The sequence below is a fragment of the Pelecanus crispus genome, chromosome 10 (genome assembly GCF_030463565.1).
Source record: "Pelecanus crispus isolate bPelCri1 chromosome 10, bPelCri1.pri, whole genome shotgun sequence".
Classification (NCBI taxonomy): domain Eukaryota; kingdom Metazoa; phylum Chordata; class Aves; order Pelecaniformes; family Pelecanidae; genus Pelecanus; species Pelecanus crispus.
In genome coordinates, this window is record NC_134652.1 from 3,232,770 (window position 1) to 3,238,769 (window position 6,000).

Below are 6,000 nucleotides of genomic sequence, written 5' to 3' on the forward strand. Positions count from 1 at the left end.
TAAAACCACCTACAGCTCTTCTCCCTGCACGTGTTGCTACGGCGAAACCTTTATGCCATGCTACCAAAGGACAGAGGAGGAGAGCTGCCTGCGGGGCAGAGCAGCAGGCGCTTCGACACTGCCGGGCACGTTGTTCAACACCAAGGGCAATGGCTCTGCTCAGGCGCCGCGGTGTTGCACACACGTCTAGGTTCTTTGGTAGATCGCAGCCTGGTCTTCTTTCTTTTTTCTTTATCTTTTTAATAATGCAGCTGCAAATCCTTGAACATTGAAGAGATGACTCGAAACTCACCTTTCGAGGTGACAGGTTGTAGGTGGTGGTGACAGATATTTCTATAAGCGATCCTGATGCACCCAGTTATCTCGGAGCAACGAACTCCAGGCATTGACAGGTTCTGCTGCTGGAGGAGCGCTGTTACCTGTGGCGGTCAAACCACATCAAAATGACCTCTTACAAGAAAAGGAACTGCAAAATAAGGAAATCAAATCCCACAAAACAGCATTCTCTGCAATAATTCAGGACATTCAGAGTTATCCTTTCCTGCTCAGTCTGTTCAAACAGCTCGGTTCTGCTCCTGTGCCTGGCATTTGACCTTTGCTAGAAAACAAATTGGGATCCTCTCAGCTGCTCAGCAACCACTTTCCTCCCGGTTATTCGCCTCGGGAACCATCAGAGGGCAGCAGGCTCCTTCCTAGGCTGCGCTGCGCTCCTCTCCTCTCCGCTCCGCTCCTCTCCTGTTTTGTTTTCCTTTGAAGGGGGAGAGTGAAAAAGAGAGGCGGGGAAGAGAGAGAACTGACTTAGCCGTACACGCAAAGACAACGCTATATTTCACCATCTCCTCTGAGACACAAAAACTGAAGGAAAAGCGTAACCCAAATTGCACATTAATTTTAGGTGCTCTAATCAATACCCCAACTCCATGGACATCCTGGAAATGAGCACAAGGGGTGCAGCATAGAGTGGTGGGTTGTTCATATGAGACCACTGGAAAAGGTTTCTTGGCTAGTTCCCAATATTAGAAGAGGTAAATTGCCAAAACAACAACAAAAAAAACCTTAAAGGCATGCGAGTCTAGATGTTCAAAGCCACTTAAATCAGAGCTGCTGGTGTGAACAGTGCAGAAGTACCAAAGCTATTGATTAATAATGGTTAGAAAAACAGACTGAAAGAGAAAATGGGATTTATGCAGTCCCAGCCTTCAAAGTAAAGGTAAAAATACTGTGTTACCACGACAACGTTCACTTATATTTCTTGATCAGTAGGGTATGAGCAAAAACATTGTTCCAAATAAGAATTAAACAGTATTGCTCAAAATTATTTTCCAAACATGGTTAAATGTCCCAGATATAGAAAAGAGAGAATACATCTGCGACCATGGGAGGGGTGGTTTCTCCCGTTCTTCATCCAAGACTTTAAAGAAAAGGATGCTCCTTCACAAGCCAAATCCAGTCAAGCTCTCTTTCCGTGTCAAAGGCTGGTACGTTTAACCTGATCACCAACTCCATATGCAATGGAAGCAGGTTTTTCAGCTTCAAAAAGGCTCTGACAAAAATAATATTTTTCATAGAGGGGAAGTAAATATTCTGGAATGAATATCAACATTTTTCAGACTGCAGATTTCTGTATGATGAAAGAAATAGGTTAAGAAAAAAATCCTAGGAAAACGCAGAGTGATTGTGGAGATTAATGGCACTCTCTAAGAAGTATTTTTCATCTAGTTCTACATACTAAGGCCTCAGAATAGGCACCAGACATATTAGAGTGAATACTAGTAAATTCAGATTTAAGCTTCTAGGGAAAAAAAGCAATTCTAAAAGTCAGCAGTGCAGAAGAAAGCTGTGCATAATTAAAAGTGAACTTCATTCAACAACAAACACCAGTGTAGGAAGATACAGATGCACAGTGGAGTTGTATTACTCTCCCATTTGTATGCATTTTCCAGTGCTGAAGTAATCTTTTCTGATGAAGAAATGCCTGCTTTTCTTAGAAAGAGATTGGGGGGGGGTGGGAATTAAAGCTTAATTTCCAACATTTTAGAATTTTTCTGAAACTATCCCAAACCAAGAGGTTATTGTTTGGAAGCATCACCAACTCTTGTCCCCTGTTCTTTGTTTTGGATTGGGTTTGCAGGTGATAAAAGTCAAATAATTTTCCATGTTCCCAAAGTTTCTGACCAGCTTCAGGATTTGTCCAATAGATTTTCCTTATGATTATCTATGCTGTAATTATATACTTCTGATGTCATACATTATTTCTTGCATAATATCATTTAAAGGAACAATTTACTCTAGAACATGTTATGTATTCAAGGAAATGGTTCACGACTACTTTGATGTATTTAAAGAAGGTGCTTTAACCTCTTACATTTAAGTTTTCACAATTTAAAGAAAACCTTGAAAAAAAAACCACCCATGAAGCCAAAAAAAAAAAAAATTACAAAAAAAAAATATCTTCCTGTGCTTTCCCAGGTGCTCTCTGAAGATGTGAGCGGTCTCTACAGATCACTGCTCCTGCAGCAGTGCCCTGTGTTGTGACAACTTCTCCTGAGGGTCCTTTCACTATGTTGGAGATCCTGCAGTGGTGACCCAAGTAACTCTGGGCTATTTAGACTGTTTGTTTTCATGTATGTTTTTACATGTTAAGGATCAGATTCATCTCACCTTGCTCCCATCTGCCAAATGGGACTATTTGAGAAGAAAAATGTCATTCAGCGTAGATAAACCAAAGCGAAGGGAAACTCTCACAGACTTTTGCAGAATAGGGCACTAACGTCAACACACTGGTGCTTGGCCTGTCTACAGCCCCAAGGAAGCTGTCAGTGCTAATAAAGCCACAGAAAGATGGATGATATCCTAATAATAAGAACTTCAAAGAAAATCACTAAATATAATAAAACTACAGCTTAATTTCCTAAGGACTTCAGGGTTCAGTCTAGCCATTGCCTTCATCTGCCCACACTCTTAAGTACGTACAGCATTTCTGGCCTCCTTACTGAATCTGAGGACTTCATGTATGAGATGTCATGGCAAGGAGAAGGAAAAAAAGCATTTCATGTAAAGTGCCAAGAAATCATGGGTTCACATTCAGTCACCCAAAGAAAATGAGCAAATCTAGTGAATTCGTTCATTGCACCATTGCCAAATGTTTTAACAGTGGCCTTTGGGGCAGCAATTTCCCAGCTGGAATAGACTATAGCTGGGAAAACAGCCAAATTTCAAAGAGAAGAGGCAACAGGACAGTAGTGTCACATGGCAAATGCACAGTTATGTGATTTACACCACAAAAAGTGTTTCCTAAAATGGTACCTAGCTATCCACATGAGTTTACATTTAGACACTCCGTGCAGAGCTAGGACTTCTGTTATCTGGAATTTTTGTTGCACCTCACCATGAACTACACCACCATATGAAAGTCATTAGACCAGCCCTAGAGTTTGGGAGAAGTCTTGAGCAGTCACATTAGATGATCTGTGAAACGTACTTGACTCTGAATACTCAATTTCTGTGAACATACATGCACCACAGCCAATTCACACAATCAGCAGCACAGCCAAGTAAACTGTACACCTCATTATACCTGCATTCAGTCTAAAAAAAGGTCAGGTTGTCCAGATTATGGAGTCTTCTTGGATGTCCATGAAGATTTTTACGAAGTTCCCTAGCTCAGTCTTTTAAGGAAGTCACATAGCCGTGGCATAAGGGAGGGTCTGGCACTAACATGTGTAAGGCAGGAAACTACAGTAGGAGTTAGTGATCAGATCTTGCAAAGGATGGAGGTCACCATTACCGTTCCACGGGGACGTGTGCTGTTCGGAATAGTAACAAACTGAAATAAGAAGTGATGCATACTGGAAAACTGATCCCCGTTTCGCATTTGAAATTATGCACACTGAGTTGACTCAGACTGAGACTTCAGGGTTTTCAGCTCAGTGCTCAGCAGCTGTCAGAAAAGCTAATCAAATGTTGGGCAAGGAAAAAAGAATAACAAAGGAAAAGAATAGAGATGACAGAATATAATCCAATGACATGTAAATCCATCTCTTGCCTATACAGGTTAGATATGCTCCATCTCAAAAGCAAAGGACATAGTACTGGAAAAGGTTCAGGGAAAGGCAACAAGGATGAACAAGAGTAGGAAAGAGCTCCTGCGTGATCAATAACTAAGGGAGCAGGCAGGCAACTGGGCTGGCTGGACCTCCAGCCCAACACAGCATAGCTTATACCGGTGCAAGTGAACAAACTGGAAGCTCTGAGTGGAAACAGCAGTCCATGTCCACTCTTAGACCCTACTTGAATCACAGAATCGTTTAGGTTGGAAAAGACCTTTAAGATCATCCAGTCCAACCATTCACCTAACACTACCAAGTCCACCACTAAACCAATTAAGGGTAGAGTAGCAATTTTGTGTTTCCTGACTTGGTGGCTGGATTATTTTTTAATGAAAGTAAAAACTAGGAATAATACTTGTGTAGACTGCAGCACAAAGTGGGAAGTGATGTAAAATATAGGGCCAAATTTCTAGAACCAGTGTGCAATCCAGGACCAAAGCATTCAGGAGGTCTGATGAAGACGGCTGAAGGACTGCACTGGGAAGCTTGTTGAACCCAGCATAGCAGGAGGTTGAAGAAATGCACATTAGGAACTAAGAAGTTATCCACAAAGAGTCAATGTTGTCTTACAGGACTAATACAACTTTAAAGAATAATGTTCCATCGCATACATACCTCTAATTAGCATCTATGCAGACATTAGTGTGTATATTTTTATTCTTATTTTTAAATAAATAATAAATCATATTCACAATAAAGGCAAGTGGGTAATACACGCAAATTGTTGGTCTATGCACACCATTATTCTGCGCAAGCAAGGCTTCAACAACCTGTGCTGGAACAAATCAAGCAGAAAATTCCTTCTTTCTGTCAACACATACGTTAAATGTAATAAAAAGACAACTTAAAATTTGTTACCAAGGCAATAGATGAACTTTTCAAAGATTCCATAATCCCACCCCTCAAAAAAAAAAAAAAAAAAATTAGAAAGTTACTCTGGCAACTGAACAAATAGAAGAGGTAGCAAAGCACACGGATGACACAGGGGATACACACAGAGTAGGGGCACATCGCTAATGGTATCTGTCCAGGTGGGAACATCCTACCACCATATCATCTCTAACTTTGCAGTAGCTCAATTAATCCCTTGCCAGCATTTTAAACTGCCTTTTCAAGCCTCTTCCCAAACCTTAATGTGACTTTTGATTCTTTCCGACAGAAGCATGTTACAGCATAGCGACTGAAAACTTCCTTCGCCGGGGGTGAGCCGCTGTATCTTTCTGTGTTGGGAAAAACAATTCTGCTGGCTTTATGCAAAGTAATTGGAAATAGGAAAGAATAGGAACTTTCATTGGCTTGAGAGGGCTTTGGATCAAGTTGTGAACAAATTAACATGACAATAATGGGGATCTTTTCATGTTTATCCTGTAAGGGGAAACCAATGGGGATCAAAATATCCTCACTAATCTCAACTTCCTTTCCCCACCTCCATTTAAAAAGAAGATAACATGGATTAGAGAGCGCCAAGAGCGATTTTTGCTTCAACCATCAAGTTCTCCAGACACTTTTGCATCGTTTGGGGGAAGCAAACAAAATTAAAACAAATCCAAGAATACCTACACTGAACTAATTAACAATAGTGAGAATCAGGCACCTTTGCATACACATCACATCAGATTGTTACTGCAATACTGATACACTGCTGAATAAAAAAGCACAAGTGCTTAGGCACAGCAATTAGTAAGTCAGTTATAGTAGTGCCATCCTTGGAAAACCTGTAAGCCAAGTTATAAACATTGCAAATTAACCACGGTCAAGATCTTCACTAATATTTCTATATAACTGACTGTATTATCAGTGCTACATGGCTGTTGCATGATAAATATATTGGGACTACCCAAAAAGACCTCTTTATTTAGAAGATCACAGAAGACCATGCTCAAGAGAGATG